The sequence below is a fragment of the Ursus americanus genome, chromosome 13 (assembly GCF_024610735.1).
Source record: "Ursus americanus isolate L20-20 chromosome 13, mUrsAme1.1.p, whole genome shotgun sequence".
Taxonomy (NCBI): domain Eukaryota; kingdom Metazoa; phylum Chordata; class Mammalia; order Carnivora; family Ursidae; genus Ursus; species Ursus americanus.
The window spans coordinates 1,228,413-1,245,042 of NC_142139.1; the positions used below are offsets into that span (position 1 = coordinate 1,228,413).

General features: G+C 36.0%; 1 protein-coding gene across 2 annotated transcripts in view; it reads right to left on the reverse strand.

Annotated features, from left to right (window-relative positions):
• Positions 1 to 16,630, reverse strand: part of CXXC4 (CXXC finger protein 4) — a 385,276-nt gene that overhangs the window by 171,917 nt on the left and 196,729 nt on the right. The gene's annotated exons all lie outside the window — the stretch shown is intronic.

A 16,630-nucleotide genomic window follows, 5' to 3' on the forward strand; every position in this document is an offset into this window, starting at 1 on the left:
AGAATCTAGTCACATCCTTATTTCCTGGGAGGCCCCCACTCCTCAGTCTAATCGGGTCAGTATCCTCACAGTGAAACTATGGAAATCCATTGCTTCTGAGCCCTCACAACTCTTCCCTCACTGAAGCAGTTTTTCTCACCTCTCTGCCTCTGAAATTTTAGCCTATCCTTCAAGGACCAGCTAGGACCCATTATCTCCACGTTACCTTCTCCACTGTATCTCTTTGTCCCCTCTCTTCCATGCTTCTGTGACACCCATGGCATGTATCACATAGAATAGCACCTGCCCACTGAATTTATGCAAAAGCTGGTTCTTTCCAATTATTAACTCCTGGAAGTCAGGAACAGCATTTTGTACAGATTCTATGGCACCTGTACAGTCATGAGTACATGGTTGGAATTTATTAGATGGATAACTAGTGTGTTTATGATCCCTCTCTTTGCTGGTTCATATTTTCTAAAAAGAAATATATGCCTAAATAAGTTAGTAAAATAAATTACATGTGTGGGTATGTAGTATAGATTTATAGCTTTCATTTAAAGGATATTTCTGGAACTTTAAAAAGAATCTAATAAGCACTTAAAATGATACTTCTCTTTTTCTTTCCATACCGTGACTCTGAGCAATATCCTGGGTTCAGTACCAGGAGTAAAAGCTAAGGAAGGTATTATGTGGCCTCTGGATAATGGAGAACGTACTGCCCTGAAAACTTATGCTTTACTGTGCATCCTAGACCAGCCAGGTAAGGTTTCTCTATCATAGTGCCTAGCACAAGCCTGGGGATATACGTGTTCAATAATTTCTTGTTCATTGATTGAATTTTTGATAATTAACGGAAGGGAAGAGTCCACATCTGAAATATGCTCATAATATCTTCAGGATTTAGATCTAGGTAGTATTTCCTAGGGCAATCCCTCATTCTAACTTTAAGAAGTGATGTAATTAATGGGAAGCTAATATTCTAATTAACCCATTTTTAGATTTTACTATTATCTTGAGAGGTAGCAGGCCAAGTTCCTTGCTGCTGTACTTCGAGTAATTTTTTTGGATGGCAAAAATTTTTAGAGCTAGAAACAGTTTTACAAACCATGTATCCTAACCCATTCACTCTTTAGATGAGGATACAGACCCAGAGTAAACGTAGATCAGGTCATTGAGGGAAGTCAAGGCAAGAATCAAACTCTCTTAATCCAGTAACTACCTTATCTCCACTTAAATAATAAAGGATGGCAAAATACCATCAAATCCTGGGGCTGAATAGAACTTACAGATGGTTCATTATTCTTTGCTTTAACACTTCCAGTAATTGGCAAACAGCTCTTTCTACAATGGAAGGCCTCTAAAAATTAGAAATGTTCTTTGAAAGAGTAATTCTCAGTCTCTTTTTTTTAACTTTTTTTTTTATGTTATGTTAGTCACCATAGAGTACTTCATTAGTTTTTGATGTAGTGTTCCCTGATTCATTATTTGCATATAATATTAAGCAAAATCTGCCTTCGCACAACTCTGGATTCTAGCTTAGCCTTGGCTTTTAAAGAATAACACCCATCCACTGTCTCTTCCATGGGGCAGATATTTCCAAACAAGACATGTGACCAGAAAGTTTCCCTCTCCCTGAGTCCTTCCAAACTTTCTTCTTATGGTATCGCCTCCTTCTGTTTTGACAATAATCTTAGAATTTCGCCTTGGATGTGTTAGAATGCTTTCAGTTAAAGGTGATTTAAAAAAAACCCAAACACCACCTCAATTTGGCTTAAAGAGTAACTAAAGCCTCCAGCTCCAGGGCATTTAAGGCGTAGTTTGGTCAGAGCTCTGAGTCCATTTTCCTTTGGTTTGCTGTTCTCCGCCTTTATCTCTGCGTTAGCTCTCTCCCCAAACTGACTTCCCTCAGAGCTGTTGGATGCCTGCCAGCAGCAATTAGTGCTGCATGATGCCTCATTCAGCAGGAGAGGCAAGTTGCTTCCCATTAACTGCTGGGAGAAAGAAAACACTGAGATTTACATCAATTGGCCACCCCTGAACCAATCCCTAAATGCCGCACCCTGATAAGCTTTGGCCTAGATTAATTAAACCAATTATAGTGAAAGGGAAGATGGAATTTTCCTGAGACGCCTTAGCTAGGCATAGCCTACCCTTGAGGCTGAGGTAAAGTCAAGTCCAGTCAAACGTTATTGCTCGTATCAACAAGGCAGATGGAATAGATACTGAGGAAATAAGCCTATCTTCTATTATGCCTGTAACTGTATGGGGTACTCAGGATGGCTCTGACTAGACTCTAAGTTCAGTGAAGTATTAGGAATCAGTCTTATTGTCACTTCCCCCATTTTGGAAAGTGTTCCTCTATTAATGCAATCTTAGGTTGAAGTCACTTTCTTATTATTTTTTATTTTTATTTTTTAAAGATTTTATTTATTTATTTGACAGCGAGAGAGACAGCCAGCGAGAGAGGGAACACAGGCAGGGGGAGTGGGAGAGGAAGAAGCAGGCTCCCAGCGGAGGAACCTGACGTGGGACTCGATCCCAGGACTCTGGGATCACGCCCTGAGCCGAAGGCAGACGCTTAACGACTGAGCCACCCAGGCGCCCCTCACTTTTTTACTTTTTAAAGCAAGTATAACTTCTGGAATTTGTGGTTAACAAAAGGACTGTTTTATCTTTTAATTTTTAATTTTTTTATTTTTAAAAGATTTTATTTGATTATTTATTTATTTGAGAGAGAGAGAGCACAAGCAGGGGAGAGAGAAAGAGAAGCAGACTCCCCGCTGAGCATGGAGCCCTGACAGGCTTGTCGTGGAGATCCCAGGACCCTGAGATCATGACCTGAGCCAAAGGCAGACCCTTAACCAACTGAGCCACCCAGGTCTCCAATTTTTAATTTTTAAAAATTTTGCTTTGCATTGCTTTGAGATGAACTTCCACAAACTCTAATATAACTGATTTTAAAAGCCAAAACTTTCCATGCATTTCTATTGCTAAATCTCAAAGTCCTGATATTTATGCCTTCTTCTATTTTCTAAAACATTTTAAATTTTGTTTCTATCAGTCAGTATATTAGCTTATTTCTTCAAGACTGATGTCTCTTCACCCAGATTAGATTTTAAAATGTGACAAAGACAAGGCCAAGGACAAAGCCATGAGGCACATGCCATGCACCCCCCCCCCCCTGCAAGCTAACAGCAGATTACTAATTACACGTAGTTGTTTAACCAACAACACACCCATCTACCCTTACTATGATCCAGGCATATTTCTACACCACTCCACAAGGACATCCTGAATGACTTCATCAAATCCTCACCCAGATACAAACACTGCCACCTCCCAACCTCCTGAAATCTCGCAGGCTGCACAACCTGTAGGAAACAAAAGTAGGTTAATTTGGCAGAAATGTTTTTATTGCTCTCAGACCGGATCCTACAAGCAGTTTCGTTATTTTCTAAGTGCTCTCAGTTCCTTGTTAGAGTAAGCCATTCTAGAATGCTATTAATGATCAACACTGCTGATCTAATCGTTGCTAAAATCTACCTTTTCATCCTTTGCAAGAACTGGGGTGATATTTGCTCAGACCACATCTCTTGGCACCACTCCCTTTCCCTATGATTTCTGTAGATTACTGCCAATCATTCTGTGATTGCATCTTTAAGTGCTTTCAACACCCTGGAATGTAATTTGTCTATGGCTGCAAACTAGAATTCATTTAAATGTCTGGGTGGCTTTTTATAATCTCTTCTTTTTATTTTTTCTGGGACTTCAGTTCACTCTCAACTGTGTTTTTCTATCTGTTCTATTTTGATAATAACTTTTGCATAGTGGCAAGGACAGATAAAATAAGAGTGAAATGATTCTGTCTCCTGTCTGTATTTGCTAGCATCTCACCATCTTTTCTAAGCAGTAGGGAGATCTAGTCTACATTCGTAATTACGATTCCTAGCCTTTACATAAGTCTTCTCTGTTGGGAACATTCCTCTTGTTCTCAACCTCTTTGTTATCTAACTTTTATTCGTTTATCAGGTCTTAGAGATAATCTCCCTGAGAAGCCTTCATTGATCCTCCACACCTAAACTAGGCCTCTTTCCTATGTCCCTTGACACCTCATGACAGACGTCCATGGAATGTAGCACGTTATATTGTAACTGCCTGTTATCATATCTGCATTCCCCATTTAATTATAAGCTAGAAGTCAAGCACCTTATATTTTTGGCAGAGATTTTCATAGTGCTTGGTACTGAGGGGTGCTTACTCAATATTATTAATTATTAAATGAATTAAAAGTACTTTTTGTTAGTTTTAGCATTTTTCTACTTCTTATATTATTTCCTAAAATTTCTTTTACTGCCACATCACTGAAGAAGTTTCCTTGGTGGTCAAAACTAAATCAAAAGTAACAGTTTCTTCCAAGCTTTTCCCAGTAAAAAGTTGGACCTTAGAGGTCCAGCAAGTTTAATGAACTTAAAATGTTTCTTAAGAAGAAAGGGAAAAAATCGAGTACCCATACATAGTCAATCAAAAGACCATGGCTCATTATAAATTTCTTTTTGAGTCCTATGGAGCACATCCCTACAAATGGGAACTTGTGAAAATCAAAGTGAGATGACCACCTTTTGCAAAGGCAGACTGAAATAAACTTCCTGGTTTAAGAGTTTTTAAAACACATTTCAATCATTAAGACAACTTAAACATTTTGAAAGCTTGGAAAATACATTTCTTTTTTATCAAACGTGCTTAGTGAATTTTACATAGTCTTTAGTTTTTCTGTTTTACCAAGAGTATTTCCTACTGATATGCTTTTCTTACAATAAACCTCTTTAACTTATCCAATTTGTCACATGTCCAGTTTATAAAATTTTAAAGCAAATGGTATAAGAAACTCAAATAATGATATTTCATATTTATAAGTGCATCCTGGAATGAATAAATAATGAAGACACAGCCAACTTCTATTAAAAGTATAAGGTTGAATGTTTAAGAAGTTACGTACCTACGGGGAGGTGGAATCATTCTGATTTTATCTGATTTTAAAATTTAAGTAGATATGATGCAGGCTGGTTCTTGAACAGGTGGCAAAAATAGCATGTTTTGTCACTTCTTTTTTTATGTTCGGCACTGGATATGTAGCAATTGTCTTGACCTGCTGCCACAGATGAGCTGCCCCAGCATTTCTTCACTCTCTTGGGCTATGCCTACACGCTTGGTGACGAGCTTACCTGACCATACTTTGCAATTGTACTAATCAGTCAAAGCCCATTTATAAGCAACTACAATTGATTGAGACCCAGAAGTATGTTTCTCTGATTAGGATTTAGAGAGAAAAATTGTTACTGATTGGTACAATTGAAAGTTATGGTACAAATTATTCTGCAGAAATTCTTTTGCTAAGTGTAGTGATGAATCCTGAGAGAGAAGACTTAAAAATAAGTCATTTTTAATTTTTAAAAGTATTATTAATATATTTAGAATTCATTTTGTACATGATGCTAATATAGCCACGAATTATCTGCACTATCTGGGGGAAATCACTTAACCTCTCGAGGTCTCAATTTTCCATATAAAAAAATTAGGCTCTCCAAAAATTGCAATCTACAGTGTATATAGTAGGGAGTTCTAAAGTTATTTTCAATATGTCAGAAGGCTCTTAGGAACTTTGTACTAGACCACAATAAAGATTCACAAGCTCACTCTAGTTTCTGATACATGAAAACCACTCAATAATTAATGAATTAGGGAATGAATAGGAGAATGAATGAAAAAAGTAAATTAATAAAAAAATTAGAATATTAGCTTCTGTCTAAACTTACATCAACCCTGTGGTCTAGCAATTATTTTTTGCTGCTCTGAAGTCCAATATATATGTCTTTGACTATGGAAAAGTGAATCAAGTTACTTCTTAAACACAGTTTGAGGACTAAAATGTTTTTAATATTCAAAGTCATGGGTACTAATAATAAAAATGATCCTTGGTAACAATAATACTAGAAACCACTGAAAGAAAGAAAATACTTCCACCTACACAATTACTGTTAATCCTTTTGTCTCTGTTGCATTGATGAGGAGTTCTTGAACTTGTCCACAGGGAACATTGTCTATTCATCACCTTATGGGCTTTGATCCTACCTGTGACTCTCAGCCTAAGATCTCAACTAAGCCTTGAAGTAAATAAATAAAAATATTCTTGTTTATATACTGTTACAACTAATATCCCATATAATCTAAATTTGACTTCATTTGAAGTAATGTTTCCCTCAACAATTCATTCATTCAAAATGACAGAATCCAAGGGTGAAGCATACTTCCTCCCTCCAGGATAAGAGGACCTCATCAAATGAGAAAAGGTAGTAAGTTTTTTGTAACTCTTTTACTTAGGTCAAATTATTAGTCCTTCTCTTTATGAAAAGGAAAAAAAATAGAAGTTTTTTTCCTATTTTTTTGAAGTTTTGTATGAAAAATTAGTGTGATTTCTTCTAACTTACCTCTGAATATATTCCTGAATTCATAACAACTTGGCTCAGTCTTTATTTTCACTACAGCTGAGTAGGCAATAGGCTCTAATGCTGTTGTAATTCATTGGCACTCTCTGTTATAATGCCTTCATTGACCTGTTTCTGGGTGTTTTTGCTTTTATTCATAGAAACAATTTCCTTGTATGTCTGGAAATTTTTACTATATGCTAGACATTGTATTTTAAAAATTATTTGGCAAATACTTTGGGGACTACAATAATGGTAACTTCCTCCAAATGTTATGCTAGTGTTTGCTTGGGGGTACTGCCAATTCAATACCAGAGATTACACAAACAACTCATGACCTGTGCTGTTATTATAATGAATCTCACTCCAAGGAGTGGCACTTTGAAATTTCAGTTCAGTGTGGACACGATCTCCTGTTTGAATCTTATAAGAGCTCTAAGCTTTGATTCTGAGAGCTTAATTTCCTGAACAACTTAAAACAAAAGTTTTTTTTTTTTTTTTCTGGGATAATCGAATGCAATTGGGGCAAACTAAGCTTCTTTTAACAATCTTCGGCACTTAATGCACAAATAGTAGAATTCTTATTCAGAAATAAAGGCTTTTGTATGTTATTTGACCTTTAGTTGATGCCTTTTGGTGTGTATACTCACAAACAGATTTTTTTTTTCTTCTACAATTGACATGAATCCTGGTTAGTTCGGGCTGCTATAACTAGCTGTCTATGTACTATAGACAGAGTAGCTTATAAATAATTGAAATTTATTTCTCACAGTTCTGGAGACTAGAGGTATGAGAACAGGGTGTCAGTATGGTCAGGTTCTGGTGAGAACCCTCTTTTGGGTTGCATACAATGATAGATAATATGGAGCTTTCATCCTGAAAATCTATTTGGTTCCATTGCTTTGTTTCACTCTTCTGAGAATGGAGATAGAATTACAGAACAGTTCAGCAGCAACCTAGACCCACAGTTTAGTCAATTTTCCTAAACAATAGTATTAAAGTCCCTCACTATATGACTTAATCCAAGAGCCGCCTTTGGGAAAACTTCGGAATAATAAAAGCCTTTCTAATTAAACCTAAGCAGAACTATTTTTTAGCACATTTTCTGTAATAAGCAGTAAGAGGGTACATTCCTTTTAAACAGCTTAATGAGATATAATTTACATGCCATAATATCCACTCATTTAAACTTCAATGATTTTTAGTATATTTATTGAGTTGTACATTATAATTACTATAATCAAATTTTAGGACATTTTCATTACCTCAAAAAGAAATCTGTACCTATTAGCATTCACTTCCAATTTGCCCTCACTCAACCTCCCCACTTCTAGCCCTAGGCAATCATTAATCTATTTTCTGTCTTCATAAAATTGCCTAGTCTAGACATTTCAAATCAAAGGGATCATATGCTATGTGGCCTTTTGTGACTGGCTTCCTTTACTTAGCACACTGTTTTTGAGGTCCATTCATGTTGTAGTATATATCAGTACTGTATTCCTTCCTGTTGCACCATACTATTCCATTGTATACATACACCACATTTAGTTTATTCACTCAGTTGTGGGAAATTTGGATTGTTTTAACTTTTTGGCTATTATAAATAATGCTACTATAAATATCTGTGTACATGTTTTGATATTGATATGTTTTTGTCTCTTTTGAGTAAACACTTAAGAATGGAATTTGTAGGTCATATAGTAACTCTATATTTAACATTTCAGGAACTGTCAAACTGTTTTCCAATGTAGCTGCAACAATGAATGTTCCCACCAGCAAAGTGTGAGGGTTTCACTATCTTCACATCCTCACCAATATTTATCAGTCTTTTTTTTAATTGAAGTATAATTGCCATACAATGTTATATTAGTTTCAGTACAACATATTGATTCAACAATTCTATATATTACTCACTGCTCACCACAGTAAATGTACTCACCATTTCTCACCATACAATGTTATTACAGTATTTTTTTTTAAAAGATTTTATTTATTTATTTGACAGAGAGAGAGACAGCCAGCGAGAGAGGGAACACAAGCAGGGGGAGTGGGAGAGGAAGAAGCAGGCTCATAGCAGAGGAGCCTGATGTGGGGCTCGATCCTGTAACGCCGGGATCACGCCCTGAGCCGAAGGCAGGCGCTTAACCGCTGTGCCACCCAGGCGCCCCTATTACAGTATTATTGACCATATTTCCAATGCTGGACTTTTCATCTCCATGATTTATTTATTTTGTAACTGGAAGCTTGTACCTCTTAATCACCTTTATCTATTTCACCCATCCCCCCCCCACCTCCCCTCTGGCAAACATCAGTTGATTTTCTGTACTTAAGCATCTGTTTCTGGGCTTTTTGTTTGTTTTTTAGATGCCACATATAAGAGAAGTCATATGGTATTTATCTTTATCTGACTTATTTAACTTAGCATAATACCCTGTAGGTCCATCCATGTTGTTGCCAATGGCAAGATCGCATTGTTTTTTTTAATGACTGAGTAATATTCCATTACACACACACACACACACACACACACACACACACAGATAGTGGTGGAATAACTGGATACACACACATACACGCACCCCACATCTTGTTTATCCATTCACCTGTTGATGGATACTTACATTGTTTCCATATTTTGGCTATAGTAAATAATGCCGCAATAAACATGGGGTGTATGTATCTTTTTGAATTAGTGTTTTTGTTTTCTTTAGGTAAATACCCAGTAATGAAATTATTGGATCATACAGTTCTATTTTTAATATTTTGAGGAAACTCCATACTGTTTTTCACATGTTTTCACCATTTTTACATTCCCATTGACAATGCACTAGGGTTACTTTTTCTCCACATCCTCACCAACACTTGTTATTTCTTCTCTCTTTGATACCAGCCATTCTGACTGATGTGAGGTGATATCTCATGGTGGTTTTGATTTGCATTTCCCTGATGATTAGTGATGGTGAGCATCTTTTCTTAGGTCTGCTGGCTATCTACATGTCTTCTTTGGAGAAATGTCTGTTCATGTCTTCTACCCATTTTTTAATTGGATTGTTTGTTTGTTTGTTTATTTATTTATTTATTTATTTATTTATTTGTGTTAAGTTGTATAAGTTCTTTTGTTAGTCTTTTAAAATTATAGTTATCATAGTGAGTTTTAAAGAGGTGTCTCATTGTGGTTTTGATTTACATTTCTGTGATGATTAATAATGTTGGGGATCTTTAATTTGTTTATTGGATAGTCCTATATCTTCTTGAAGAAATATCCAAATCCCTTGCCCATTTTTAATTAGGCTCTTTGCCTTTTTGTTATTGAGTTTTAAGGGTTCTTCATACATTGTGGATACAGTTCTCTTATCAGGAATAGGTTTTGCAAATGTTTTCTCTTTTTAATTTTTTGATGTCATTGAAGCATAAAAGTTTGAAATTTAGATTGATGCAGTCCAACTTATCACTTTTCTCTTTTTCTTGTTTGTGCTTTTGATGTCATGGCTAAGAAATCATTTTATAATCCGAAGTCATAGAGATTTGCTCATATGTTTTTCTCTAAGAATTTTATAGTTTTAACATTTACATTTAGGTCTTTGACCCATTTTGAGTTAATCTTAGTGTATCGTATTAGGTAAGGGTCAGACTCATTCTTGTGCATGTTGGTATCCAGTTATTGCACAACTATCTGTTTAAAAGGCTACTGTTTTGGGGCGCCTGGGTGGCACAGCAGTTAAGCGTCTGCCTTCGGCTCAGGGCGTGATCCCGGCGTTCTGGGATCGAGCCCCACATCAGGCTCTTCCGCTATGAGCCTGCTTCTTCCTCTCCCACTCCCCCTGCTTGTGTTCCCTTTCTCGCTGGCTGTTTCTATCTCTGGTGAATAAATAAATAAAATCTTTAAGAAAAAAAAAAAAGGCTACTGTTTTCTCCGTTGAATTGCTTTGGCATCTTTGTCAGAACTGATCACAAATGTAAGGGTTAATTTGTAGACCCACAAGTCTACTTCATTCATCCATATGTCTATTTTTATGTCAGTATCACACTTCTTAATTGCTATAGCTTTGTAGTAAGTTTCAGAATTCAGAAATGTGAGTTTTACAACTTTTCCCCTCTGTTTCAGGGTTGTTTTGGCTATTCTTGGTCTCTTGCATTTACATGGGGATTTTAGAATCAGTCAGTTGGTGTACATCTTTCAGAGGAACATATATATGTTAGCTCAGATAAATTCAATTTTAATGTTATGTCTTGTTCAAAATTTTCTAATCAAATGTTTCATTTATTTCAACCTCCACTTTTCCATTGTTCTCTTATTTTCCTTACATATTTAATTATGCTTGGATATCTCCATTCTTAAAAAATCATTTCTTGACATCGCCTCATCCTTCACAGTCCAAATTCATGAAAAAAATAGTCTCTATTTTTATTTTTATCTCTCTCTTAAAGCTATACAGAAAATAAGTTGCCAATGACATTCTAATTGCCAAACAGAGCAGCACAGTCCTTACTCTAAATTGTGTCTCCCATTCATCCTCTTCTCCATTTTCTGGCTCAATTCAATTCCTCATTATTTTTTCTTTGGATCCCAATAGGAACTCCAACTCTATTTTTCTTAATTCCAAATATTTCTGTAAAATATAGAATTTATCACATCACACCTATCCTTAAAAGTCTTTCAGTGACTTCTCATTACCTGTAGAGTAACTCAGTCTACTTAGTTTGGTATTAATAGTGTTGTGAAAATAAGTCCAAGCTTATTTTTTCAATAATAAGTTCAATGATGCAATTGCTCCTTCAACAATCTCTATAATCTCTCTGTTGCCTTGCTTCTCAGATATACCGCCAAATATACACCCTGCTAGTTTACCCATAAAGGACTTAGTTACTGTAAACCTCACATTGCTCATGCATATGTATTTCCAGGAAAAACTTCCATTCTCTCATCTCCCCACGACTCATTCTCATAAACTCAGGAAGCTCTTACTTATTCTTAGGTCAGGCCAAATGTAATATCCTCACTGTAAGTCTCTTTAATCAAGTTTGCTCTTCTCAAAGCAGATTTAGTCACTACAACATTTGTCACCCTATAGTGTTTATTTTACTGTTTTCTTTGCTAAAGTTTTCACTCTTTGAAGGTGAACACTAAATCTCATTCATCAGAACATCTTTAGAAGTTTAACACAGATACTGCTACATTGTTGATGAACAATGCATTCTTTAATTAATATAAATTTTATAAAATGTAAATGGACTGACTGAATTATACTGCTTCCTGACTAATAGAAGTATTAGCAGCACGTTTGAATTACATGGATCAACCCCATAAACTTGCCAATAAGTAAGTAAGTAAGTAAGGCATGTCAACACGATATTTGGAGAAAACACGTAGGTGGTAGTCATTGTAACAACAACAAAAAATAGAGAAACCGACATGTTTCTGAGAAAAGGAGTAGCTCAGATACACTGGAAATAAAAACAACTAAAATATTAAACTATATATTTAAAAATTATAACTATATCCTTGTTCTTTCAGGACAAATTTTTATTTTTCAAAATCGAAAGCTAAATTAAAACTGTTATCTAGGTAGTTTTTAAAAAGCATTGAAACCATTTTTACCTTGGGGTAGATATTTACTCTTGTTGAATCTTAGTTTCCATTTCTTTTCCTGCTTCACAGGACAGAAGGCACATAAAATAAAGCCTAGGACTTATCAAATGTGAGCAATTTAATAGGACACCTCTACCATACCTTAAGTGTAGACTGCACCACACACACAAAAATCCCACACCATAGAATGAGACAGAAAAAAATTCTCTGCCATAACTCTGTTGCCAGGTTCAGAAAAAAAAATATCTCCCTTGAGTATTCACAGATAAACAACACTCCTCATGCTGATTTGTAGCTGAATCTACTTGGTGATTCAACAAACTTATATCTTATAATCTATTTAAAGTACTTCCACATTAGTAGTGCCTCTAGGCACTGGAGATGAGCCTGAGAAAGTTCTGTTGGAGTGAATACACCTTCCGTTCAGACTTCAAAGAATTCCAACAGATAAACTTCCAATGTGAATTTGGATTCACAGTAAAAACTTTATGAAACAATACTCACATATAATCACTAGTTTAATAAAAACAACAGATGATGGAAAGATTTTGTACCCAGAATATAAAATCATATGTTTAACATGTTAGAATAAATAAAATAGCAAAACTACAAAAGTGCAAATGCAAAGTTTTCCAGATTGCAAAATAGCCAAATAGAACTTCTGGAAATAAGAAATGTGAAACAAAAAATTTAAATGGATAGGCTAAATAGTAAATTTAGTAAATAGTAAATCTCATGGGAATTTAATGGGAAATTTAATAATTGGCAGTTAATGGGAAATTCAATAATTGGAAGACAGAGCTGAAGAAGTAATCTGTAACACAACATGGAAATACAGTGTTGGAAAATATGAAAGAAAGACATGGAGAATAACATGAGTTTTTAGTAGACACTTAGAGTATTACCAGTTTTTTTTTTTTTAATTAGAAAGAATGAGGAAGGGATATTATTAATGAGATGGTATCTTAGGTCAGTTTCCCAGAAGCAGCCCCTAAATAAGGATTTATGAACAAGCAACTTAATAAGGCAATATTCTCTTGAGAGAACAGTAAGAGAATGGGGAGAGCATGAGAGGAAAGACAAGAAAGCCAAGCAGAAGTGTAATCTCAGGCAAAGACCTGAAGAACATCATAGAGTCAGTCTGATCCTGCAAGGAACTCTAGAGTAAGTTATACTTCACTGTTGTCCAAGGCAAAAAAGCTAAGCTGTCATATTTGGGCATCTGTCAGCCCTTGGTCAAGGGCTACATAAAGAGAAACTACATTCCCAGAGACTTCTAGAATCCTGCATATACGGAAAAGGACCTTAACAGACAAAGTACAGTTCCCAACGTATAGGCAGAGTTCAAATTTGCCTAGTCAAAATAGATTTCGTACATGTTAATCTCCTTGGCTTCCATTTTCCCTTCAATTTTGGCCTGGTGTTATCAACTCTTCCATGAATATAAAAAAAGTTTTTAATATTTTGTATTTTAGTTGTCTACAATTAGAGGCTTGGTTTTAATAACCTAATCCAACATGATTTATAATTGTAAGCCTCATCTTTAGTCTCAACTTTCACTATTTTTTAAGTGTTTTCTTTGTATTTTATATATTGTTAGATGATGATTTTCTAATCCATTCTAAAGTTCTCTCTGTTTTGATAGTGAGTTTGACACATTTATATTTAAATTGTTGCTAGCACTCTTTAATATCTTATTTTATTTTTTCTATTATATATGTCCTATACACTATTTTAATTCTCCTCTCATACCTTCCACTAAACATACTAAGTTTCTTCCTTAAAAAAAAAAAAAAAGATTTGTTTATTTATTGGAGAGAGAGCGAGAAAGAGAGAGCATGAGCCGGGTGAGGGACAGAGGGAGAAGAAGACTCCTGCTGAGCAGGGAGCTGACATAGGGCTCTATCCCAGTACCCTGAGATCACGACCTGAGCCGAAGTCGGACTGAGCCAGCTAGGTGCCCCGCGCTTTGTAACATTAAACTCTGGGCTGAACCCCTCCTCACAGGAAGCAACTCTACCTCCGGGGACACTCATTTCATCCTCTTTAGTTCTGGCAGGGATGGTGGGCAGGAGGGAATTCTTGGGAGCCAGCTACAATGTCAGAATCTCTTATCCACCTTCCACCCCAGTGGGCAAGAGTGCCATTCTGCTCTTTTTCCCACCCCCCGTAGCTAGTGCTGGGCTGGTGCTACTGATTTTTTGTTTTTGTTTTTGTTTTCTCCTTACTATAGGCAATAATCCATGCAGGGCAATGCAAGGAAAAGCAGGAATTATATCTGAAAAGTCCCTCCCCTAACTTCTGTTGTCCTGCACACAGCTCTTTTCGTGCCTAGGCTGTTCTTTCTCTTCATGCATGAAGACCAATCGGCTTATGTTTTCCTAAGAATTCTGTCTTTTCATTTTAGTTTCTCAGAATCAACCATACCATCACCTCTGTCACATCCACAGAATTATATCCAGAGGAAGAAGCCAGCAATGCCTATTAATTTGTCAAAAGCGGGGTGGGTGGGTCCAATGATTTTATTTTACCTTATAACAAAGACCAGTTTTACTGCTGCACCTCAACAACTATGTTTTTGGCTGTCTATTACAAACTAATTCAGTTCCACAGGATTCTATGTACCTAGCACAATGTATTAGGTAAAAAAGTGTATGCCATGATCCCAAACTTCTAAGAGAACTTTCTATTTTTCTGGGGAAGTCAATTTCCTTACATAAATCTCTGAGTAGTAACAAAGTTGTCAAACTGGTAAATTGAAAATTCCTGAATTTAATATGATAAAACCTCTCAATATTACACGTTTGGGGCAATAAGTACACAAGTAATAAGGGTTCAGCCAATGCATCCTGTGAATAAATAGGAGCAGATAGGAAAGATAGAGCATCATGCGTTCTCTTGCTTCTTGACACAATGCTGTTAAGTAGTCCACGGGTTTTTTTTGAGAGTGGAGGACAAACCTAACACTGACCTTGAACTGTTTTCTAGTTCTCCAGAATACATTATAAAATAATGTATAAAAATGTATAATAATGCTTCCTCTCTGGCAGATTTTTAATCACAGATAAAGTATTCCTATATAAAGAAAACTGTTAAATCAGATTTATTTTCATAAGTTGACAAATACTCATTTTAAAATCAACCCTGAAACTATTACCTTGATAGTTTCAATGTCATGGCAGAGTTGTCTGCTGACATTGACTATCATTAACCTGAATTGCTGTAAATTACCTCTCCCATTCCGACGTCTACATGTCCAAAATCAGACTTTTACCCTCTTCCATGCGATATTATTATTTTATTTTTAGCTCTTCAATAGTTTGAAGCCATCTATTTGGCCACTGAAGACAGAATTCTTCAAGAATTAATTGAATAAACAATTTGGTGAAAACTTCGGGAAATTGCCACAAAAGACAAATCATAATTGGTGGTTGCAACAACCTGAAAAGCTCTTAAGAAAAGGCTTTCAGCAAACTCTAAGCGTTAGAATCTCCTATCGGTTTTGCAAATAACAGTCCTGGTTGCAAATCAAGGGCCTGCCTTAAGGTACACAAGCTCAGTCCAGGTGGTAACTAGAACAAAGGCTCTGCCCTAAATGAAATTGCAAAGTAAGTGAAATTCATCTCAGTGCACGCACAATATCTTTCTCTTTCACCTCTTCCTCTGAACGCTCCCACAGCTTGAAGCTTTCCCCTTTGCTGAAACTCAAATTCATTTAATCATGTATTCATTCAATGAACAATTCATAAGACTCAAGTGCCAGATGCTAGAATTATTAAGACACACAAGGCATAAAGTATACACTTAATAACTCATAGTTTAATGGGGAGGAAGATGCAAAATAAATGCAATCCAATGTGATGAATACAATAATTAGAATTAGATACTATGTATAAACTTGACTTACAGAAGAAAGTTATCAACTTTACTTAGAAAGTTCAGAGAAGGTTTTGAATTAGAAGACACTTGAACTGGGTCTTAAACCATTAGATGTGAGGGATAAGATTAGAGGTAAGTGTTCCATGAGAATTAGCTGTGTGCAAAAGCAGAAAAAGTGACAGCAGATTTCTTCACATTGAGGTGAAATTGCTAGGATAAAAGACAAAATTTTATGTCTGAGGAATAAGTTCCTAAAATGTGAGTTTTCACAACTTGAGAAATTAGGAATATTGTTTGGCTTTGCAGAGAAACCTTCCTGGAAATCCAGACAAATGATAGTTATTTTGCTTACTCTTAAATTTTTATTAGTCCTAGTCCATATCAGGCTTTACAGTTTGTCTTCCTCCCTCCATCTTGATCTATTTTTCTATTTGTTTCACAGAATACCCACACACACACACAGACATACTCATTCACTCACACACACACACACACACACACACACACACACACACATACTCATTCACTCACACACACACACTCATTCACTCACACACACACACACTCATTCACTCACACACACACACTCATTCACTCACACACACAGAGACATACTCATTCACTCACTCACACACACACACACTCATTCACACACACACAGACTCATTCACTCACACACACACAGACATACTCATTC